This window comes from Ranitomeya imitator, chromosome 5 (genome assembly GCF_032444005.1).
Source record: "Ranitomeya imitator isolate aRanImi1 chromosome 5, aRanImi1.pri, whole genome shotgun sequence".
NCBI classification, from domain to species: domain Eukaryota; kingdom Metazoa; phylum Chordata; class Amphibia; order Anura; family Dendrobatidae; genus Ranitomeya; species Ranitomeya imitator.
In genome coordinates this window covers 237,338,027-237,364,576 of record NC_091286.1, presented here as the reverse complement: position 1 = coordinate 237,364,576, position 26,550 = coordinate 237,338,027, and positions in this window count along the sequence as shown.

The window sequence follows — 26,550 nt, the reverse complement described above, 5'->3', positions numbered from 1 at the left end:
AGTGTCAGTGTCAGTGATGTCAGAGGCTGAGAGGGGGATGAGAGGATAGGGAGCGTAACGCTCCCACTCTCATCAATGCGGTCCACTGTAATCAATGTGGTTTACTGTATTGGTATCTAGCCGATACAATTGAACCTGTAATGACAGGTGGGGGGCCCACAGCTGGCACCAGGCCCCCCTCACTGCTCAGAGACCCCATAGCGGCCTGGTGGCAGTGCAGCGAAATCGCTTCTCCCTGCTCTGCCACTGAGTGTAGCTCTATGTGTGCACTGTGTTCACCGATATGGTTACAGTGGCATAGCTCTGGGTGTGCCCCCTCGAAGCGCGGAACACTGGGTGACCACCCCATCTGCCGCCCCCGTAGCTACGTTACTGGAACAGCCCCTTTTCCTCTATCTTTATTTGATTGTAATTACTTTTAATAATATGTTTCCAGTTTATGGATTTTCTGTTTAGCACATTATTTGATTTTCCAAAAATTGTTATAAAATGTTTAAAGGGTATGGTAAGGGGAGAGGGAAGAGGTAAACAAGAAGGAGGGGGGGGTGGTACATTATTTCTAAAGATTTTAATGCATAATTGAATAATGCCTTATTTAAAGGGGTTATACAGGACTTTTAACCTCTCGTTAACAAAGCAGCACCTCCTTTTCTGGCCTATTCTGTTCACGGGGCGCTACTGCTGACATCATGCTGATTGACAGCATGTTTCCCGCAGTTAGGTAGCATCAAGATGGCTGTCGATCAGCATGCAGTCCATCTCAGAGCAGTAGAGAAAATGCTGCTCGTTATATGTGGCGTCAACGGAAGTAGGGGAATTGCCAGTAGGAGTGGTCTGTAACTGCTCTGAGTGTGTAGAAATCGTTAACGGGAGCCCCATACACGAAATAATAATAACATTTTTAGATAACGTGCATATGTGAAATTAGATAGCAATGAGTTGTTTTTTTTATTGCTGTGAGAGGATTTTTTTTATTTTTGAGTAGAATTTATTAATTTTTGCTTTTTAATATATTCACTTCAGTAAGTAGAAGTCACGACTTACAATGGCATCCTGAGCAATGGGTCAGGGCATTTTTTGTATTCACTTTTCTACATTACCTTAGCAATAACGAAAATTGTCCTTATAAGTAGTTAATAACCCCATTTTATCCAAACACACACCATGTTCCTAGAAATAATGATTTTACATTAAAGCATAGAAGTTCTTTCTACATTCTGAGAATCCCGTCACTAGTAATCCGTCTAATCTAATGTTGAAAGGTTGCCTTGACCTTACACTTGAAGAAACAACATGATTCACAGTGAATGTGAGTACAGTCAGGCTAATATTCAGATGGCATTGAAGGTCCAAATACTAAAATATTTAGGCAAATCATTGAACAGTTTCTATTTAGTTCAGATCTTGTAGTACGATGAGAAAATACAAGACACTCAAATCACATATTCAACGCAATTTCAAAAATGTAATTTTTGGTAATGCTAACATTGATCACACAAAAGTTTTTCTTAACATATTGCCTATACCTATGTAGCTATGAAATGAAAGGATATTTGTGGATGGTTTCAGCGCTGCTAGATGAACTGAGACGTCTATGCTGGTGTAATGAGTGGACTGTAATGAGTGAAAAGGTAGTGGTTTTGATGTTTCGATGCGTTTCGAAGTACAAAATTACTTCTTCCTCAGGATTGACCATCAGGTGGTCAATCGTGAGGAAGAAGTCATTTTAAATGTTCAAAATTAGTAGAATAAAACTACGAGTGGCAAAGGCAAAGAGGAACCTTTCAGTTGACAATTGCTGCCCAAGTCATGGGCAGCATGTACCAGCCACTGGCTGTACCATCACAGCCATTTATGTTTGACTCTAAAACGCGGCTGCATTTCAGAGAAAACATATTTTTAATAGCCTTCAAGGACCAAGCCACAGTGTGCACTAGTCAGACAGTGTCTTCTCTCCACCCATTGACAGTTAGTGATAAGTCTCTGCCTATGAGCACGTAGTCAGAGGCTTGCCAGTCACTGTCAGCAGGCAGGGAGAAGTCTCAGAGGACCCCGCCTGTACAACTAGTCAATAGGGCGGCTCATTCCCTGGGGGGCTATTAAAAGTATGTTTTCTCTGAAACAACGCAGAGTTTCAGCGACAAACTTGCATGGCTGGGATCGTACAGTCAATGGCTGATACATGCTGAACACAGTTTAAGCAGCAAGTATCAGCACACGACTTCCCTTTAGTGCGTGATTTGAGATTGACTTTGGATTCAAGGACTTTATAAAGAAACTAGCTGAAGAGCCCGGCGTTGCCTGGGCATAGTAAATATCTGTGGTTAGTTATAGCACCTCACATATCTCAATTTCCCATCACGCCTCTCATTTTCCTCCTCACATCTTTCATTTTCCCCCTCACATCTCTCATTTTCTCACTCACACCTCTCATTTTTCCCCTCACTCCTATTTTCCCCTCCTCTCATTCTCCCCGCACTCCTCTCATTCCCCCCCTAAAACTTGTCATTTCGACCTCACATCTGTCATTTTCCGATCACTCCACTATTTTCTCTCATTCCTCTCATTTTGCACTCACACCTTTTTATTTTCACCTCACAACTCTCATTTTCACCTCACACCTCTCATTTTCACCTCGGTATATACATGTTTGTCATCTCCCTTATATATAATATACACCTGTATGTCATCTCCTGTATATAGTATATACCTGTATGTCATCTCCCCTGTATACAGTATATATCTGTATGTCATCTCCCCTGTAAATAGTATATACCTGCTGTATGTCATCTCCTCCTGTATATTGTATATACCTATGTGTCAACTCCTACTGTATATAGTATATACCTGTATGTCGTCTCTCTGTATATAGTATATACCTGTATGTCATCTCCTCTTATATATAGTATATACCTGTATGTCATCTCCTCCTGTATATAGCATATACCTGTGTGTCATCTGCTCCTGTATATAGTATATACCTGTGTGTCATCTCGCCTGTATACAGTATGTACCTGTATGTCATCTCCTCCTGTATATAGTATATATGTGTGTGTCATCTCCTCCTTTATTAGACCTCGTTCACACGTTATTTGGTCAGTATTTTTACCTCAGTATTTGTAAGCTAAATTGGCAGCCTGATTGGCAGCCAGTATTTGTAAGCTAAATTGGCAGCCTGATAGTATTTGTAAGCTAAATTGGCAGCCTGTGTCAACTCCTACTGTATATATTATATACCTGTATGTCGTCTCTCTGTATATAGTATATACCTGTATGTCATCTCCTCTTATATATAGTATATACCTGTATGTCATCTCCTCCTGTATATAGCATATACCTGTGTGTCATCTGCTCCTGTATATAGTATATACCTGTGTGTCATCTCGCCTGTATATAGTATGTACCTGTATGTCATCTCCTCCTGTATATAGTATATACGTGTGTGTCATCTCCTCCTGTATTAGACCTCGTTCACACGTTATTTGGTCAGTATTTTTACCTCAGTATTTGTAAGCTAAATTGGCAGCCTGATAAATCCCCAGCCAACAGGAAGCCCACCCCCTGGCAGTATACTGTATATTAGCTTACACATACACATAATAGACAGGTCAAGTGACTGACAGCTGCCGTATTTCCTATATGGTACGTTTGTTGCTCTTGTAGTTGTGTGTGTTAAGTTGCGTGTGGCGACATGCATGTAGCGACTTTTGTGAGATGAGTTTTGTGTGGCGACATGCATGTAGCAACTTTTTGTGTGTTGAGTTGAATGTGACAGTTTAGTGTAGCAACTTGGGTGCAGCAAGTTTTGCTCATGGCGAGTTTTGTGCTTGGCGAGTTTTATGTCCGGTGCGTTTTGAGTATGTGCAAGTTTTGTGTGAGGCAACTTTTGCATGTGTTGCAACTTTTGTGCATGTGACAATTTTTCCACGTGGGCAAGTTTTGCATGTGGCGAGTTTTCCATGAGGTGAGATTTGCACGTGTGGCTAGTTTTGTGTGAGCCTAATTTTGCATGTGGCAAGTTTTGCATGTGGCGAGTTTTGCGCATGGCGAGTTTTGAGTAGCGACTTTTGTGTTTCGACTTTTATGGGGCGAGGTTGGTGTATGTGTGGTGAAATGTGTGATGAGGGTGGTATATGTGTTCAAGCACGTGGTAGTGTGTGGCACATTTTGTGTGTGTTCATATCCCCGTGTGAGGTGAGTATCCCATATTGGGCTCCACCTTAGCAACTGTACGGTATATACTCTTTGGCGCCATTGCTCTCATTCTTTAAGTCCCCCTTGTTCACATCTGGCAGCTGTCAATTTGCCTCCAACACTTTTCCTTTCACTTTTTCCCCATTATGTAGATAGAGGTAAAATTGTTTGGTGAATTGGAAAGCGCGGGGTTAAAATTTCACCTCACAACATAGCCCATGACTCTCTCGGGGTCCAGACGTGTGACTGTGCAATATTTTGTGGCTGTAGCTGCGACGCCTCCAACAGTTTTCCTTTCACTTTTTCCCCATTATGTAGATAGGGGCAAAATTGTTTGATGAATTGGAAAGCGTGGGGTTAAAATTTCGCCTCACAACATAGCCTATGATGCTCTCGGGGTTCAGACGTGTGACTGTGCAATATTTTGTGGCTGTAGCTGCGATGGTGCAGATGCCAATCCCAGACATACACACACACACACATACACACATTCAGCTTACAGTATATATTAGATTACCTGTGTTAAAGGGATTGTCTTGAATTTTTATGTTGATGACCTATCTTTAAAAAAAGGTCAAGTACTGACATTTCTGTAGGGATCAGGCAGACCTAGCTAAGAATCAAAAGCTGAACAGGAATATAAATGTTCATATGGTGCCTTTGATATCAAACTTGGAAGCATAAAGGAAACGTGTGAATGTGGTTTTCTTACAAAAATAAAATAACACGAATTGTAGCATAATTTCTCTCAGTATCTAAAATTATCACCAATTTTACCCTACATCCGTACTTAAATTATTACTAACTAGTTGTAAGGTCATAATGTCTAAAGGTGTTAATCCAGAAAGAGAGTAAACTAACACAAACAAACTGAAATAAATGTGCAGGAGCAGCTGCTGTAGACGCAATGCAAAAGTAGAAAGAAAAGAGGCAAAAAAATTCTGCAACCGCAAGTATGTAAACGGCCATATTTATTACACAGCTCCGAGAAACGTGAGGTTCTTAGCGCACATTTTGATCAAACTGTGCGAGCCCATCTGCCAACGACAAGGCGACCTCTTCAGATGGGACCCTACACTAACACTACACTAATTAATAAAGCCCCTATGTCTAATGTTGTTGATCCAGAAGAAGGCAAAAAACCCTGGACACACTCAGCCAATTTGTGACTCAAGGAAAAAAATCCTTCTTGACCCCGGGAAAAGGCGATCAGTCCTAGAACCCTGGATCAAACCCTGCTACTAATACTACGGTTATTATTATCCTCCCACATTATCTATTGTTATTTATTTATTATTATTATTGTTTCTATTCTAAGTAATGTTTGTTCTAATATTAAAACTAAAATCATTACTATATGCGTATTATTAAAATACTAATTTAATAACTGTTATAATTATTTTATGCTTTTTCTCCTTTTTCTTCCTTATTATAAATATTCTACCATTGCAGTTTTAATTATTTTTTGCTATTACTATTAAAAGACTATTATATGTTTTCTACTATAAATATTACTACTATACTATGTATATGCTTTTGATCCAGAAGAAGGCAAAAACCCTTGGACACTTTCAGCCAATCTGTGTCTGTAGGGAAAAATTCCTTCTTAACCCCGAGAAAAGGCGATCAGTCCTAGAACCCTGGATCAAGCCGCCTAATTCTAATAAAATGTATATATTGTTTTATATTAATAGAATAATGGTTAATACTAGCTGACTACCATGTTATGACAACTACTTCTCTATATCCTATTTATACTACTGCAACTAATTGTTTATATTATTAATTATTATTAATGCTACGCCCCTACCAATAATAAGGTCCCTATGGTACTTACTGCTGCATCAAACCTGCTGTTAGAACTACTAATATTATTACTTTACATTTTATTCCTACTGTTTTTTACTATAATTACTACTTTTTGTTACTACTATGATAGCTACTATTACAGTTTTTCCTACTAATATTAATATACTAATATTATTATACCTCTCTTATTGCTATTCATTTTTTATACTTACCTCCCAGTATTTGCCGTATATGATGTTATCGGCTGAGAGGTCCTAGCAGGATTGTCCAGATGATGTTCTTCTTTCCTCTCAAATACTGGTTGATATATTGGAGGATGTGGCACTGCGTGGTCCTGCTGCTTCTTCTGGCCTCTGTCCTGCTGCTTCTTCTGGCCTCTGTCCTGCTGCTTCTTCTGGCCTCTGTCCTGCTGCTTCTTCTGGCCTCTGTTGTGGTCTCTCTTCTGGCGCCGATCTTAATTGTGATTTTGACCTCTTTTTTCTTCCTTTCTTCTTTTTGGGTTCTTTGCTCTTCATACAGGTCCATACACAGTACTTTAGCCCGCATTGCCCTTGCTTCTTGTCCTGTGATCCTGGTCTTCATGGATGGTGCAGGCTGCTCTTCATATTCATGCCTTGGGGTATATTTCTTCTGGGCTTCTGGGCTGGTCGGCATGAGGCGCTAAGAAGACAGCAGATGAAGTTACTCATGTAATAAGACATTCCTATACACCCTTGTAAAATTAAAGGCAGCAGTATAGTCTTCTCACTAACCTCCATCTTGTAGAGGGGTGACGGCAGAAACTTCATACAGAAGGCCAGTCTTCTGAATGCCTCCTCCGGTGTGAGATCAACTGTAGAGAAAAGAACCAAATATAAGGATCACCCATAACCATACAGAGAGGATGTGACAGGGCGGCACTACTGACCGCCATATTGCTAACCATCCCGCTAAGTGCTAGGAGCACGTCTGACCCCAGCACAGAGAATGGTCATCTAACAGTGTGAGGAATCTCACCTGATCCAACGCTGGATGAAGGTCCGGTCCACATGGTCTCGCTGTGGTCTTCACTCGTGTCGAAATCTATCAAAATCCTGTAAAATAGCAGAACAGTCAGAATAGGCTTTGGGCTCATTGACCAGGGTATACTGTTACTGGAAACTTTGGGAAACACTGTCTGTGTGTTTAGGAGGCATTGCCGGGGCAAAGGCGACATTGGGCAATGTGCAGGATATGACGGTTTTATATCCAATATCTGCCCTCCCCCATTATTCTGTGCTGTATATGGAGGAATATTCGGAATAATCGACTTCGGTCCGTTCTCCGCTCTGCAGGCGCCGTTCTCTATGGAGGACGGAGCTGATGTTAAATATTGGACCCATCCAATAAGATGTGACAAGTGGTGACAGCGGAGTATCAGCGCCGCCTCCTCATCATGTACATGCCTCTATGTGAAGTATTGAGGTAAATAAGAACAATTAGTAACAGAACATCTCGGGTTATTCTGTGTGAATATGTGATGATATAATCAGCCGTCACTTATATAATATTACAGGTTTATACCTGATATGTCGCAGTAGCCGCAGGTGTCCGTCTTCACTCTCTGCTGAGATAGAACAGACTGAGCATAACTGACGTTTGTGTTTTTTTCAAATTCAAATCTAACAATCCTACTGGTTGTTTATTGCCATGGTGACAGAAGTCACTGATAGTTTAAAGGGACATGACGGTATTATTGCACTATAGTGAATTTTACTACACTGTGTGCAGAATTATTAGGCAAGTTGTATTTTAGAGGATTATTTTTTATTATTGATCAACAACTATGTTCTCAATCAACCCAAAAGACTCATAATATGAAAGCTTAATATTTTTGGAAGTTGGAGTGTTTGTCTTTTTAGATTTGGCTATCTTAGGAGGATATCTGTTTGTGCAGGTAACTATTACTGTGCAGAATTATTAGTCAACTTAATAAAAACCAAATATATTCCCATCTCACTTATTTTCACCAGGTAAAGCAATATAACTGCACAAAATTTAGAAATAAACATTTCTGACATGCAAAAACAAACCCCCCAAAATTAGTGACCAATATAGCCACCTTTCTTTCTGATGACACTCAGCAGCCTCCATCCATAGGTTCTGTCAGTTGCTTGATCTGTTTATGATCAACATTGCGTGCAGCAGCCACCACAGCCTCCCAGACACTGTTCCGAGAGGTGTACTGTTTTCCCTCCCTGTAGATCTCACATTTTATGAGGGACCACAGGTTCTCTATGGGGTTTAGATCAGGTGAACAAGGGGGCCATGTCATTGTTTTTTCTTCTTTGAGACCTTTACTGGCTAGCCACGCTGTGGAGTAGTTGGAGGCATGTGATGAAGCATTGTCCTGCATGAAAATCATGTTTTTCTTGAACGATACCGACTTCTTCCTGTACCACTGCTTGAAGACGTTGTCTTCCAGAAACTGGAAGTAAGTCTGGGAGTTGAGCTTCACTCCATCCTCAACCTGAAAAGGTCCCACGAGTTAATCTTTGATGATACCAGCCCATACCAGTACCCCACCTCCACTTTGCTGGCGTCTGAGTCACAGTGGAGCTCTCTGCCCTTTACTGACCCAGCCTCTGGCCCATCCATCTGGCCCATCCATCTGGCCCATCAAGAGTCACTGTCATTTCATCAGTCCACAAAACCTTTGAAAAGTCAGTCTTAAGATATTTCTTGGCCCAGTCTTGACGTTTTATCTTATGTTTCTTGTTCAAAGGTGGTCGTTTTTCAGCCTTCCTTACCTTGGCCATGTCCCTGAGTATCGCACACCTTATGTTTTTTGTTACTCCAGTAACGTTGCAGCTCTGAAATATGGCAAAACTGGTGGCAAATGGCATCTTGGCAGCTTCACGCTTGATTTTCCTCAATTCATGGGCAGTTATTTTGCACCTCTTTTGCCCAACACGCTTCTTGCAACCCTGTTGGCTATTTGCCATGAAACGCTTGATTGCTCAGTGATCACGCTTCAAAAGATTGGCAATTTCAAGACTGCTGCATCCCTCTGCATCTCTACATCTCACAATTTTGGACTTTTCAGAGCCCGTCAAATCTCTCTTCTGACCCATTTTGCCAAAGGAAAGCAATTGCCTAATTATTAAGCACACCTTATATAGATTTTTGATGTCATTAGACAACACCCCTCCTCATTACAGAGATGCTCATCACCTGATTGGTAGTTGGCTCTCAAGCCTGAACAGCTTGGAGTAGGACAACATGTATAAAAAGTATCATGTGATCAAAATACAACTTGCCTAACAATTCTGCACACAGTATACATGCTACTCCGCTTTGACACCATTTAAGCAGATGGAGATGTGTTGTAATTCCCTGCACAGATGATAGGCGCAATACTATGCAGGTAAATGATATGAAGGACCAGCGTCCTATTTTTTCTAAGGATTGGTACTGGTTGCAGGAATTGGGTTCTAGCAATATGTCCTCGTTTACCAAAAACCCTGTATTTGCTTCTACTTCACTGCATTTTGTGAGGTCATGATATCTTATTATCTAGTTGGATTGCTCAAGGGAGTTTCTGTTGTGTAATTTACAATTAAGAATAGAATTGTTGTCACCTAGGAGAGGCATGTTCAATAAATTTTAGGTTTAGGCAGGGCCGCCATCAGGGCATTACTGCCTTGACTGGCGTATGGGGCCCGATAAGCAGAGGGGCCCACAATGCCCCATCTGTCTCCTTCCTGCCTGAAGATCGTGCACCATGTGACATGGTGCAGGATGGAAACACCTGGTTCAGGATCATGGGGCAGGTATGCAGACAGATGGGGCACGATGGAGACACATGGTGCAGGATGGAGACATGGGGCAGGATAAAGATAATGGTGCAGATTCATGGGCAGGGTGTAGACATGGGGCAGGATGGAGACAGATGGAACAGGATCATGGGACAGCATGGAGACAGATGGGGCTGGATGGAGACAGATGGGTCAGGATGGAGACAGATGGGGCACGATAGAGACATGGTTCAGGATCATGAGGTGGGATGGAGACAGATGGAGCAGGATCATGGGGCAGGATGAAGACATATATAGAGGGATGGAGACAGATGGGACAGGATGGTGACAGATGGGGCAGGATAGAGACATATGGGGCAGGATCATGAGGCGGGATGGAGACAGATGGTGCAGGATCAAGGGGCAGGATGGAGACATATATGGAGGGATGGAGGGATGGAGACAGATGGGACAGGAACATTGGGCAGGATGGAGACACATGGTGCAGTATCATGGGGCAAGATGGAGATATGGTGCATGATGCAGACATGTGGTGTAGGATCATGGGCAGGATGGAGAAAGATTTGGAGGTATGGAGACAGGGAGATATGGAGACAGATGGGACAGATGGAGATAGATGGGGCAGGATGGAAACATATGGTGCAGGATCATGGGGCAGGATGGAGACACATGGTCAAAGATCATGGGGCAAAGTGGAGACACATGGTGAAGGATCATGGGGCAGGATAGAGACAAACAGATGGGGCAGGATCATGGGGCAGCATGGAGACAGATGGGGCAGGACGGAGACAGATGGAGCAAGATCATGGGGCAGGATGGAGACATATATGGAGGGATGGAGAGAGATGGGACAGGAACATGGGGCAGGATGGAGACACATGATGCAGTATCATGAGGCAGGATGGAGATATGGTGCAGGATGCATTATGTGGTGCAGCATCATGGGCAGGAAGGAGAAAGATATGGAGACAGGGAGGTATGGAGACAGAAGGGACAGATGGAGATAGATGGGGCAGGATGGAGACACATAGTGCAGGATCATGGGGCAGGATAGAGACAAACAGATGGGGCAAGATCATGGGGCAGCATGGAGACAGCTGGGGCAGGATGAAGACACATGGTGCAGGATCATTGGACAGATGGGGCAGGATGGAGACATATGGGACAGGATGGGGAGATCATAAGGGGCAGGATGGGACATCACATGGGGAGAATGAATACTAATGAGGGCAGGATGGGAGAACATGTGGATGGAGCCAGGAATGAGACACAAGTGGGCCAGATTGAGGGATATTATTACCCTTGTGCAGGGGTGGGGAACCTTTTTCCAGCCGGGGGCCTGGAATTTCTACCAAGTGCTCATGATTAGCAGTGCTCAAGTAAAAAATGGTTCAATCTCACCAGTATAGGTTTTTGTTCATTTTCTTCAAGACCTATTTATTCGAATAAAAAGCCAGAGTGTGAGGAGAGAAACGGGGATTAAAAGGTAAAGATAGAACAGTCTCCAAATGTGCTTTTGCATACCTCAGCCGACTCTGTTTGTGGCGTGCTTGCAGAAACAGCTTCTTTCGCATCACTCTCCCATACAGCTTCTCCTTGTGCAAAGTGCGTTGTATAGTTGACCGATGCACAGTGACACCATCTGCAGCAAGTTGATGCTGCAGATCTCTGGAGGTGGTCTGAGGATTTCCCTTGACTGATCTCACCATTCTTCTCTGCCTTTCTGATGTTTTTCTTGGCCTGCCACTTCTGGCGTTAACGAGAACTGTACCTGTGTTCTTCCATTTCCTTACTATGTTCCTCACAGTGGAAATTGACAGGTTAAATCTCTGAGACAGTTTTTGTATCCTTCCCCTGAACAACTATGTTGAATAATCTTTGTTTTCAGATCTTTAGACAGTTGTTTTGAGGAGCCCATGATGCTCAGAGGAGATTCAAACAGGAGAACAACTTGCAAGTGGCCACTTTAAGTAGCTTTTCTCATGATTGCATACACCTGGCTATGAAGTTCAAAGGTCAATGAGGTTAGAAAACCAAAAAAAGTGCTTTAGTAAGTCAGTAAAAAGTAGGTAGAAGTATTTAAAACAAGAAAATGATAAGGGTGCCCATACTTATGCACCTGTCAAATTTTGTTTGAATGCAGATTGCACATTTTCTGTTAGTACAATAAACCTCATTTTAAGGCACAAACATTACTGTGTCCAACAGTGTTAGGACTGGTAGAACGCACCAAGTTTAAAATGAAATAGTATTAGGTGCGTTCGCAGTCCGAGGTCCACCGTGCAGGTGAAAACCCTGCTGTGCTAGTAAAGACGGACGATATGGTGGTACAATGTGAATACACACATGGGTTAACTTCACCCTGTGTGAAGGAAGCGAACCCTGTTGCAACACAGGGCCGCGGTACCGCACCAAGAGCGCAAGCAAGGAGTCTCAGAACTCAATCCCAAGACTCAGGATTTGAGTTTATAAAGACCTCATGTGCTCGACACCGCTACTGGGGTGTCAGAGAGACAGAAATAATAATATTTAAGAAGCACGACAGTCTGCCACCCTGGAATCGGCGGAAGACACGGGAATGGGCACAGGTACCTGCGGATGCTGACCATAGTTAAGGAGGAATGGAGTCTGTTCAGTGGAGTCGGCTACAGCGTTGTACAGAGCAAACTCCGCCCACGATAGCAAAGATGCCCAGTCATCTTGCCTAGCAGAGACAAAATGTCGCAGATATGTGACCAAGGTCTGGTTGGCTCTCTCTACCAACCCATTTGTCTCAGGATGATAGGCAGAAGAGAGATTTAACTCAATCCTGAGAAGATGACAAAGCTCTCTCTAGAACCGAGATGCAAACTGGGGACCCCGGTCACTGACAATTTTGTCCGGCATACCGTGAAGGCGGAAGATATGTCTAATAAACAACGTTGCCAAGGCCCGTGCAGAAGGTAGCCGAGGAAGCGGCACCAAATGCACCATTTTAGAAAAATGGTCGGTGATTAACCAAATGACGGTACAGCCACGAGACTTGGGAAAACCCACCACAAAGTCCATCCCGACCATCTCCCAGGGCCTGTCTGCCACCGGCAGAGGGTATAACAAACCTGCTGGCCGTTGTCGAGGAGACTTATTTTTGGCGCAGGAGACACACGCCAGAACGTAATCTCTGACATCTCAGAGCATATGCGGCCACCAGTACGTTCTCGCCAGCAGCTCAGATGTCCTTTTTGTCCCAAAGTGTCCACCCACCCTGGAGGAATGAGCCCAAGAGAGAACCTCCGGTCGCAGATTGATGGGAACAAAAGTCTTGCCCGAAGGCACTGACTCTAGCGAAACCGGAGCTACGGTTCTCAGACTCTCCGAAGGGACAATAAGCCGAGGCTCCTCTTCCTCCTCCTCAGTTGACACAAGGGAGTGAGAGAGAGCGTCAGCACGAATATTCTTCTCCCCGGTGAGATAATGGAGAGTGAAATGGAACCAGGAGAAGAATAAGGACCATCTGGCCTGACGAGAATTCAGCTGCTGGGCTGTATGCAAATTGACCAAATTTTTGTGGTCCGTGAAGACTTGGAAGGGAAACTGCGCACCTTCCAGAAGATGTCTCCACTCTGAAAAGGCCAACTTCATTGCTTGCAACTCCCTATCCCCGATGGAGTAATTTCTCTCCGCTGGTGTTTAGGTCTTAGACAAGAAGAAGTATGGGTGCTTCCGACCTTGAGCATCCTTTTGATAGAGGACTGCTCCAGCACCAACGGATGAGGCATCCACCTCCATTAGGAATGGCTTATCCCCATTGGGACGATGTAAGATGGGAGCGCTAGCAAAATGAGACTTTATTGAAGTGAAGGCCTTGGAGACCTCTTCCGACCACAATTTGGGATTCACTCCCTTCTTGGTGAGGGCTACCAAGGGACCTACCAGAGTTGAGAAGTGGGGAATGAACTGGCGGTAATAATTAATGAACCCCATAAAGCGCTGCACTGCCTTAAGAGAATGGAGCTCTTGCCAGTCCATCACAGCCTGTAGTTTGGCAGGATCCATAGCCAATCCCTGGGCGGAGATGATATAGCTCAGGAAAGGTAAAGACTCCTGCTCAAACATACACTTCTCCAACTTTGCATAAAGAGAGTTTGCCCGTAGGAAGTCGAAGACTCTGCCAACATCTCTCCGGTCGGAGTCAATATCTGGGGAAAAGATGAGAATATCATCCAGATAGACTACGACCGAGGTGGAAAGCATATCCCGGAAGATGTCGTTGACAAAGTCTTGGAAAATGGCTGGGGCATTACAGAGCCCGAAGGGCATCACCAGATACTCATAGTACCCATCTCTGGTGTTAAACGCCGTTTTCCATTCGTCCCCCTCACGGATGCGAATCAGGTTGTAAGCACCCCAGAGATTTAGTTTAGTAAACACCCTTGCTCCCCGAAGCCTATCGAAGAGCTCAGATATCAAGGGCAAAGGATACTTATTCTTAACGGTAATAGCGTTAAGACCCCTGTAGTCTATGCATGGACGTAGTTCCCCATTCTTCTTCTGCACAAAAAAGAACCCTGACCCAGCAGGTGACACTGACTTCCTGATGAACCCTCTTGCCAGATTCTCTTGAATGTACTGAGACATTGCCTCCGTCTCCAGGAGAGATAACGGATAGACTCGAACCTGGGGAGGCTCAGCACCAGGCAAGAGATCAATAGGACAGTCATAGGGGCGATGGGGCGGAAGGGTCTCCGCCGCCTTTTTGGAGAACACTAGACACTGACGTTTCCTCGACCGCTGGGGACATCTGGTGGCAAGATGTCCTGACTGCTGGCAAACATGACAAACCTGGAGTGCACGAGCGGTCCGTGACTTAGATCCCGCTCGTCTATGACTTCATGTGACTCAGGAGCCTGGACTGGAGATTCCAAGGGTTTGGCTCGCTCTAACCTCCGCTTGTGAAAACGGAGGTCAATACGAGTGGATATTGCTATTAATTCCTCCAGTGTGGTGGGAATCTCCCTAGTAGCCAGGGCGTCCTTAACGTGGTCAGCCAGCCCCCTCCAAAATATAGGAATAAGGGCTTTATCTGACCACTCCAGCTCAGATGCTAAGGTGCGGAAGTGGACGGCAAAATGGCTGACCAAGGACGAGCCCTGAGTCAATGCCAACAGTTGGAGCGCCGTATCATGGGTGACACAAGGTCCTAAAAAGACCTGTTTTAGAGTGCTCAGGAATAATGGAGCACTCTGCACCACATGATCGCCACGCTCCCACAGCGGCGTAGCCCACTCTAACGCCCTGTCCGACAGGAGAGACATGATAAACCCCACCTTTGCCCGCTCTGTAGGGAAACGAGAGGCCAAAAGCTCGACATGTATAGAGCACTGACTCATGAAACCCCTACAAGACTTACTATCACCAGAAAATTTTTCTGGTAGCGGGAGGCGAGATAGAGTCGGTACAGGGGTGGCAGTGGACAAGGTAGCTGCAGCCACGCTAGCAGCCTGAACAGTGACAGCAGTGACATCCACAGCTGAGGTTGAACGCTCTAGAGCCGCCAACCTTCCCTCCAGCTGCTCGATGTACCGCTGTAAACGGTGATCGTCCGCCATTTACTAGCCAGACCTTGGCGCTAGTATTATGTTAGGACTGGCAGAATGCACCAAGTTTAAGATGAAATAGTATTAGGTGCGTTCGCAGCCCGAGGTCCACCATGCAGGTGAAAACCCTGCTGCTAGTAAAGACGGACGATATGGTGTTACAATGTGAATACACACATGGGTTAACTTCACCCTGTGTGAAGGAAGCGAACCCTGTTGCATCACAGGGCCACGGTACCGCACCAAGAGCGCAAGCAAGGAGTCTCAGAACTCAATCCCAAGACTCAGGATTTGAGTTAATAAAGACCTCATGCGCTCGACATCGCTACTGGGGTGTCAGAGAGACAGAAATAATTATATTTAAGAACCACGAGAGTGCGTGCGGTGCCGCACTGGTGGACGCCACTAACCACTAACCACCCAGGCTTGGGTCAGGAAAGCGCAGAGAAAGCGCACGGTGCCGCACTGGCGGTCACAGCAATTGGATGCTGTAATGTGTGTAACGTGCTGATGGCTTGGACGGGCGCTAGATAGCTTCCATCATTCGCGAACAGTCAACAACACTAGGAATGGGAATGATTTTGGAGCTTTCATCCATCGACATACATCCATCTACACACACACATTATCAAGTCAATACTAGCGCATGGCAGTCCTAGCACCCACAAGGACCTTCCAAGAAGGACCAATGACCTAGCTGCAATATCTGATCATGTGACCCTCGATCTCCACTGAGAGTTCTTACTCTGGGCATTCCCAGAAGCGTCTGCTCGCCGCTGCCCAGCACTGACTTCAATGGCAGAAAGAGGAAATGCAGCAGTAACTCTTAGCACAGAGTCAGACTGAGCGAGACGCTGGGACTGACGTCTCCGCTGAGCAGGTTCCACTGCGGCAAGAGAAGAATGGAAGACCGCAGCGGAGATGACCCGAGATTCCCCCCGTGCAGAGGCAGGAACTCAACCCCTAACAAACAGTTATTAGATATATGAAACTGAAATAGCTGTTGCAAAAGAAAAAAAATTTTATAAAACATTAAGCTTAAGATTAATAGGGGTGCCCAAACTTTTTCATATAACTGTACATCATGCAAGAGACGCTGGGACTGCTGTATATAGATCGCACCGGAGACTCTGGGACTGCTGTACATACATAATATAGGAAACATTAAGACTGCTATATATGCATCACAGGAGACTGTGGGGTCATATAAATTACAGGAGGGACTGGGGGGGGCATAGACATCACAGGAGATGCCGAGACATACTCATCACTGGGGAGGCTGGGGGGATATACAGTACTCAGAGAAATATACCGCACTTTTGGGGTAAATTCAGCACTGGGGAATAGACACATAACTTGTGGACACATACAGCCATGGGGATATACAGTACTGGGAGAGGGGGAATATAAAGCACTGAGGGGAACAGGCATCGCCGGGTATGCACATAGATCCCCACCACTGCCCTAGGGGCTAATTAAGGGAATTCTTGGCTCTTTCTTGGGTGCATTATCCTGTGAAGTATGCCTACTTCTTCATAACATGTGGTGGGTTCCTGGTGTCAATTTTTTGGTTTCCCACTTTTTAATAACCTTGTCTGTCTTTTGGGGGGGTTGTCAATAAAATTTTGTATGTTTTATTATGATTAGTTCCTGTGTACATTTTTTCTTTTTCTGATGTTATCACTTATCCTGTATAGAGGTGACTACTTTTTTTCACAGGAAAACCTTTGTAAGTGCACTTCTGTCGCTGTGATCGAAGTTTCTAATCTCTAATGGAAATAAAGAATCTTCTCCTAATTAATATCAGTGTAACATCCCTGCCTTCATCACTGCATGGCTTCCCATGTCCCCTCTTCCTCACCACTCCGGGCCATGCTGTGAGTTCTGTCCTCTGCCTGCTCCATGTCTTGGGACTCATGTCCATACTTGTTGCATACCTCCTGGCTGTATGCTTAGAGCGGCAGTCCCAGCACTTCCTGTTTCTTATAGTTACCGTGTGCACCTTCCTAAGGTGTCCCCTACCAATTGCCAAGAGGCATCAGGTACTTAAGGCATTCCCACCCCTAGCGTGTTTCCTGAGCAATGTATTTCCTCAGCTAGTGTCTTGCTGCTGAGGTGCTAGGTCCTGTCTTGCTTTATATCTTGTTTCGGCCACCCAGGAGGGCTTCGTACCCTAGCCTGTACCTGTGTCTCTCGTTTCTGCCTCCCAGTGGGGCTTTGTACCCTGGCCTGTACCTGTGTCTCTCATTTCTGCCACCGATTGGTGCTTCGTACCCTGGCCTGAGTTCTTGATCACATGCCTTGTCCCATACCTGACCTTGTCTGAACTTAGTCCTATACCTGTGTCCGTTTGTATCCCTGTCTGTAACCTTTCCTAGTCCACTGTGTGTTTTCTTGTGTTCACTCCTTCTGCTCTTTGCTCCGCTTCCTGCGGCTTTGCTCTGCCTCCTGCAGCACTGCTCTTTGCTCTGCCTCCTGCAGCTCTGCTCTTTGCCCCGCCTCATGCGGCTCTTCTCTTTGTTCCACCTCCTGCTGCTCTGCTCTGCTCATCTTTTGCCTACTGCGGCTCTGTCCTGCTCTCCGCATCATGCAGCTTTGCTCTGCTCCCACTCCGTGCCCAGTGTGTCCTTGTCCCTCCTGTCTGTACTGGTTAGTACCTGTTCCCTTATCATACTCATTCCAGCCTGTCTTCCTGTGTCTCCTGAAGTAGTTCCTGTCCCTCCATTCTGAACTGGTACCTATCTGTTCCCTATTCATACCTGCCTATGTTCCTGTCCCACCCGAACCAGATCCAGTCCCGCTAGCTGTGCCCGCCTGCCTGCCTAGAGTAACAGTCATGCCTAACCGTACTTGCTCGCACCTGTTTCTTGTGTTTTGTCCCTCAGTGGGATCAGCTGCCACAGCTGACACCGCCTTGGAGTGGTACCTGGCAGCTACCTGCCGCAGAATCCTGACCTCACCATCAGAGGCTCCAGTGAACACCAAGGTAGCTGCTTAGCTGCGCCCCTTCCAGGGAAGTCTGGTTTGTGGCACAGTGGGGCCCCAATCCCCTCGCTCACGCCACCCAGTCAGGGCACGAGTGTGACAATCAGAGAGAACAAATGACAGCAATACACAACACAATCCCCTTTACCAAGACCAATAATCCCACATACAGGGAAGAAATACCGCCACACCATGACCAGACCATGTATAACCACCACATAGTGACCGAATAATACTACATACATGGAACAAATGCCGCCACACCATGACCAGATCACATGTTACCACCATAGTGACCTTATAATTCCATATACAAGGGACAAATACCAGCACACTATGAACAAACCACATATTACCACCACATAGTGACCGAATACTACAATACGGATCATGAATACAAACCACAATACCAACAACACTTATTACTACCAGTGACATTATGCAGAGGGGCTCTGTATATAGTGTCAGTGTATAGGTAATAGAGGGATCACCGGTGATATTATACACAGGAGCTTAGTATATTGTCAGTGTACAGTGATCACCTGTGACATTATACATAGAAGCTCTGTATATAGTGTCAGATACAGGTAATACAGGAATCATCAGTGACATTATACACAGAAGTTCTGTATACAATGTCAGTGTACAGGTAATACGGTGATCACCAGTGACATTATATACAGGAGTTCTGTATACAATGTCAGTGTACAGGTAATACGGTGATCACCAGTGACATTATATACAGGAGTTCTGTATACAATGTCAGTGTACAGGTAATACGGTGATCACCAGTGACATTGTACACAGGAGCTCTGTATATAGTGTGCAGATAATACAGTGATCACCTGCGACATTATACACAGAAGTTCTGTATATAGTGTATAGTGTACAGGCAATACAGTGACCACAGGTGACATTATACACAATGAGCTCTGTACACAGCATATAGTGTATAGTGTGCATGTACATGTAATACACTGACTCACCAATGACGTCTGTAGTTGAAGTCCATTATCTTCGCTTTTCTTCTTCAACAAGCACAGACTGCCATCACTGCTTCCAGGCAGAACTCATCTCCACAAAAAATAACACACATTCATCAAAAGCTGATTGCTTCCAGAGCACTTTCCCCACTTTTTCCCTGACTTTTACACTATGTCAGACATGGACGTACCCACCATGGTGCAGTGGGGCGCGCCGCACACCTATCATGATGTGACCTGGCCACCTGTTTTTCCTGCTGCCGGCCCTTTAAATCTTCGGTCACGGTGGCTTTACAGGTGCGTGCATCAGTGAGTCAGTGACCCGGCTGACCTGCACAGAGTGATTAAGAATGCCTGATGTTGAACGTCAGGACGTTCTGTATGGGCGGAGAGAGTGCGCTCTTGTGACGCATCAGGGTCTTGGTCGTCACAGTGACATTGCTTTCCTCACAGGGAGAGTGATGTTACGCTTGGAAGCGATGAAAGATCTTCTTTTTCAGGTAATCACAATGCACACAACATGTTCACACTCCAGGCCACAAGGGGGAGCTTTTGATCCTATTCCTAGGTAACTCCCCTATATATAAATTGTGGTTTGGAGGGAAAGAGAGATTAGACTGTCAGAGAGACAGAAGAGAGCAGACCGACATAGAGTGTCAGAAGGTCTGAAGGATTCCTGGAGTCCGAGGTACTGCAGCCACTAGAAAATGAGACCTACAGAAAGACAGAACATCATTCAGTGAGCGTGAAGAAGAGCAAAGCACAGGAGAGTGATATCAGGGGAGACCAGCTGCGTACAAGCTGCCTCCCTCTGAAGTGCAGATAACCGGTAGCCGGAAACAGAGGTTGTAAGAGACTCTACGCCTTACAACAGAGACCGGCAGGACAGCTGAACTGCAAGTTACCTGTCCGCCCCAATACCCAGGAGGCACAGTGACACATAGAGCCCAGGTCATGATAGAGATCCTGTAAAAAGGCTCGAGTTACCTATCATACCGGTTTATGTCCTATCCTATACGGGGGACAGAGAAGAACTGTGAGGACCTTATCAGAAGCCATAGGCAGTAAGGGACTACAACACCACCACGCTAGAGGAAGATTTTAACTCCACCTGGTAAAGGGGAACTCTGGATTCACTTCCAAGCCGGCCGGATCCTGCCTGTATCTGTGATCTGGTGCCCTGGACTGTGGCTGCCTGAAGTCTTCAGTAAACAAAGAGACTGCAAACCTCTGTCCTCGTTCCTTACTGCACCATTCACCATCATCTTCCATCTACACACCAGGAGTCCTGGGGATATACTTCACCTGTGGGAAGTTATACCATCTAGCTGCAATAACATCACCCCAAAGGACCCCTTTAAGCAGCGTCGGTCCCCACTGACCGAATACCACAGGTGGCGTCACAAACATAAACTTTATTCAATCTCCCTTTTATATGGGAGCCCAGGGCAACAGATCAGGTTGCCTCTGAGACATCCCCCTGTGAACACTAGACCCGGTAGCGGGTACCCCACGGCCCTGGCAGGCGACTCACTCTGCTCTCCCCATCTCCTGACCCTGACTGCAGCATGCCACCGCTAAATGTATCAAGATCAGGTCTCAGGCATCCGTAGGAGCTCCTAGTACCCGCACACTCCTGAGGTAATCGCTACAGGTGCTGAGCTGGGGCCTGGGGCTAAGCTGATGTATATACAGGGGCTGGGGGCTGGCTGGGCTGATGTATATACAGGGGCTGGGGGCTGGCTGGGCTGATGTATATACAGGTCACGTGCTGGAGGCAGGCTGTGGCTGGGCTGATGTATGTATATACAGGGGCTGGCTGGGCTGATGTATATACAGGGGCTGGTTGGGCTGATGTATATACAGGTGATGGGGATTTGGGCTCATGTATACACAGGGGCTGGGGGCTGACTGAGGCTGAGCTGATGTATATACAGGGGCTGGGGGCTGGCTGGACTGATGTATATACAGGTCACGTGCTGGAGGCAGGCTGTGGCTGGGCTGATGTATCTATATACAGGAGCTGGCTGGTCTGATGTATGTACAGGGGATGGGGGTTGGCTGGACTGATGTATATACAGGTGCTGGGGCTGACTGTGACTGGGCTGATGTATGTATTTACAGGGGTTGGCTGGGCTGATGTATATACAGGGGTTGGGGAATGTCTGGGCTGATGTACTGTATATACCTGTCACATACTGGGGGCTGGCTCATGTCCTTTGTCTAGCCTGGCTCCAATATCTGCAGCCTGGGCCCCAGCTATAAATAAAAGACCCCATATGTCCCTTGTCCTGCTCCCCCATATATCTCTCCTGCCCCCATATATCCAACATGGTCCCTTGTCCTGGCTTACATATATGAATCATGGCCTCATGTGCTGCTCCCCCCATATATCCATCTTGGCCCCTTGTGCTGCTCCCCCATATATCAATCATGACTTTATGTTCTGCACCCCCCATATATCCATCCTGGTCCCTTGTTCTGCTCCCCCATATATCAATCATGACTCCATGTTCTGCACCCCCTATATATCCATCCTGGTCCCTTGTGCTGCTCCCCCATACAGCCATCCTGGCCCCTTTGTGCTACTCCCCCCATATATCCATCCTGGTCCCTGTTGCTGCTCCCCCCAAATATCAATCAATGCTCCATGTTCTGCTCCCCCCATATATCTATCCTGGTCCATTGTGATGCTCCCCCCATATATCAATCAATGCTCCATGTGCTGCTTTCCCCCATATATCCATCCTGATCCCTTGTGCTGCTCCATCATATATCAATCAATGCTCCATGTGCTGCTCCCCCCATATATCCATCCTGGCCCCTTGTGCTGCTCCCCCCATATATCAATCACTGCTCCATATGCTGCTCCCCCCATATATCCATCCTGATCCCTTGTGCTGCTCCCCCATATATCAATCAATGCTCCATGTGCTGCTCCCCCCATATATCCATCCTGGTCTCTTGTGCTGCTCCCCCTAAATATCAATCATGGCTCCATGTTCTGCTCCCCACATATATCTATCCTGGTCCCTTGTGCTGCTCCCCCCATATATCAATCAATGCTCCATTTGCTGCTTCCCCCCCATATATCCATCCTGATCCCTTGTGCTGCTCCCCCATATATCAATCATGACTCCATGTTCTGCACCCCTCATATATCCATCCTGGCCCCTTGTGCTGCTCCCCCATATATCAATCAATGCTCCATGTGCTGCTCCCCCCATATATCCATCCTGATCCCTTGTGCTGCTCCCCCATATATCATTTAATGCTCCATGTGCTGCTCCTCCACATATATCCATACTGGTCCCTTGTGTTTTTCCCCCATATATCCATACTGGTCCCTTGTGCTGCTCTCTCCCCCCTCCCCCAATATATCCATACTGGTCCCTTGTGTTGCTCTCCCCCACCCATATATCTGCCCTGGTCTCTTGGCCTGGCCGCATGGACAGATGAAGAAGAAAAAAAAGTTTCCTCTTACCTGCCTGCGCTCCCAGCACCTGGCGTCATTCTCTACCTCTGCAGGTCAGGCGCGCTCCTATTACGCCGGTGACAACAGGTGCACACTAGTCAGTGTTGATCGGGACGTGTGCTGCAGCGGTTCAAGTAATGAACTCTGCATGCATGTGCGCGCGCTCGCCCCTGCCCGCTCCCCTAAAAACCACAGACTTTTTTTCCCCTCTCCTTCCCATCACCATCTTTCTGATGCACTTCAAGGGCCCACCGGGGATTTCCCCAACTCCCCGCTAGTCCAGTCCAGACCGACACTGGGTGGTAATATGGTGTCTGGTCATGGTGCGGTGGTATTTGTCCCTTGTATGTAGTATTATTCTGTCACTCTGGTGGTAATATGTGATCTGGTCATGGTGTGGTGGTATTTGTTCCTTGTATGTGGTATTAAAGGTCACTATGTGGTGGTAAGATGTTGTCTGGTCATGGTGTGGTGGTATTTGTCCTATGTATGTGATATTATTGGTCATTTTAAACATTGAAAAATAAAAAAAAATACACCTAAATTGTACTGGATATTTTAGCAAATGATGAACAGGATAGAGTAGAGTTCGGTTAAAAGATTCTACCTTATCGTGGTGGTGGAGTAAAAAATCTTTTGGCCAAAACAAAAGCTGCTGGCTATGTATGTGATGTGGTGATGGTGTAGAAATGGAGTTTTTCCAAGAGAAGGTGATGGGACTGTCAACAGTTCAAGGGGTAAAGACTGGGCGGAGTCTCAAGGGGGCCCGAAAATTTTGCCAGTATGGGGCCCGGAAATTCCTCGTGGCAGCCCTGGGTTTAATGTCCCAGCAAAAGAAAGGTGTGCCTATCTTACCGCTTATAGAGGCTGCTGTATTCTATTGTTTGCACAGTATGAAGTCATACTCCTGTTCACACTTTATTCTGTTAAGAGGTACTGATCCGTTTTTTGTTTTTCTTTCGTAGCATGCTATCAGAGGTGGTGATAGCCTCCATCATTGCTCACAACATCCCGACCCTCCCAACCTGTTGCCCTAATCCCGACCCTTCCCGTCTGTGAGAGCCGGATAAATATAAAGAAGTCTAGCACTCAACTTAAGCGGCGATAGATTTGATTTATTTGTAGTACTTGAAACGTTTCAGTCCATAAGAACTTTCATCAGTCACTACAAAGTCATAACAAAATAAACAAAATAAAGAGTACAACCAGTACAAAACAACAAAAGTATATACAAAATGACAAACAAACTAAAATATCATATAAACATATGGAGCCGGTAACAATAAGGTCATCATAAACGATCATATCTGAGTAAATATATGAAGGCAGTGGATATATAGCAAATAGCTCCGCTCAGTGCCAAATGAAGTGATAGTGAGTTGTTGTGAGGAGCGATAAAGCGAGAAGAAAGCAAAAAGGGGGAACAAAAAACGTACCGTGCTGTTAGAAGCCCATAGGGCTGGGTTCAGAAAGAGCAGGGATGCACAGAATGTGCCTAATAAAATACAGAAAAAAGACAATCGGTGAATGGGGCAGGGGGGAGAGAGGAGAAGGTGGGCATATATAAAAAGGTACTTACAAAAAGCGCCGCCACAGCTTGCGTTATAGAGAATGGAGGTAATATAGAGCTGTGAGGCAGATAATAAAGGGTATAGATCAGAACCTGTAAAGGGTATCTGAAAGCTGGAGGCCATATATATGTGTGACATAAATAAAGGAGAAAAGAGGTACCTTAATTAGAGTGCTGTAATGGTGGGGCAATGGCCCCCATTTTTTTTTTTGCTGCTCATCCACATTTACACCATTTGGCACCTCTAGTATTGAATTTATAGCTACAGTATATCACTAATAATTAATTCATGGCCTTCAGCTCAGTCTGGAGCAATGGCGACTTGATGGATGAACTATCGGTAGGGAGATTGATCTTGTGCAAGCCTAGATAGGTCCACAAGGGTCTTTTCCACCATTATCTTGATTGTATCAAGCCATTGGGTTCTTCTTCTTCTCCTTGTTCCTTCTGTTTTTCCAATCATGATGTCCTTCTCCAGTGATTGCTCGCTTCATATGATGTGCCCAAAGTAGGCAAGTCGTAGCTTGGTGATGAGTCCTTTGAGTGACGTATCTGGCTTGATTTGTTCCAAAATTGATTTGTTCGTTCTTCTTGCCATTCCTGGTATTGATAACATCCTTCTTCACATTTGAAAAGCCATTGATTCCTCTTCTGTCTTGCTTCTTCATCGTCCAGTTTTTACATTTGTGCATTACCACAGAAAAGATAAAACTATGTATAAGTCGTGTCTTCGTCGCCAGTGAAATGTTCCATGATTTGAGGACCTTGTCCAGTGTCTTCATTGTTGATTTGCCCATAGCTAGACAGATATTCACTTCTGGTGTTGTCGTTTCATCTTGAGTGATCATCGATCTGAGTAGGTGGAAGTCTTTTACAGCTTCGAGTTTGTCGCCGTTTATCTCAAATGTGTCCGGTTGTACCTGTCAGTAGTAAATAATATCTTTGTCTTCTTTAAGTTGAGTAAAAGTCTCTGGTTGAGCTTTCCATCTGGACACTCCGTAATAATTCAATAAGTCCATCTACGCTTATTACTATCAATATTAAATTGCCTGCGTATTTCAGATTGCTGATGATTCGTCCAGCAATGTTTATTCCTTCTTCCTTTGAATTACAATACATTTATTACTACAATACCAAACACAGCCTAAAGAGAAGAGTGGCGCTATACACCAGACCAATCCAGGACTGCGGAGGGTAAGACATATTAGACAGAGGAGAGTATTTTGTGTCCTGCTTCTGAATGTGAAGATAGTGTAGAGTATAACTCCAGCGCTGGGCTATATGGTTACTTGTTACAGTTATGCATCGGACAATGGGTGTTACATGTAAGGTTTCTCCATTTACTACTGACATTTCTGTAGGGATCAGGCAGACCTAGCTAAGAATCAAAAGCTGAACAGGAATATAAATGTTCATATGGTGCCTTTGATATCAAACTTGGAAGCATAAAGTAAACGTGTGAATGTGGTTTTCTTAAAAAAATAAAATAACAAGAATTGTAGCATAATTTCTCTCAGTATCTAAAATTATCACCAATTTTACACTACATCCGTACTTAAATTATTACTAACTAGTTGTCAGTGGTTGATACCTTTTAATGGCTAACTGAAAAGATGGTAACAAATTGCAAGCTTTCGAGACTACACAGGTCTCTTCATCAGGCAAAGACTAAAACAAATTCTTCAGAATTTGTTTTAGTCTTTGCCTGATGAAGAGACCTGTGTAGTCTCGAAAGCTTGCAATTTGTTACCATCTTTTCAGTTAGCCATTAAAAGGTATCAACCACTGAGGACTCTCAATTCTAAATATTTTTCTATCCACTGGCTAACACGGTACCAAGATATATTTCTTTCCTGTACTAACTAGTTGTAAGGTCATAATGTCTAAAGGTGTTAATCCAGAAAGAGAGTAACCTAACACAAACAAACTGAAATAAATGTGCAGGAGCAGCTGCTGTAGACGCAATGCAAAAGCAGAAAGAAAAGAGGCAACAAAATTCTGCAACTGCAAGTATGTAAACGGCCATATTTATTACACAGCTCCGAGAAACGTGAGGTTCTTAGCGCACATTTTGATCAAACTGTGCGAGCCCATCTGCCAACGACAAGGCGACCTCTTCAGATGGGACCCTACACTAACACTACACTAACCGGTATTAATAAAGCCCCTATGTCTAATGTTG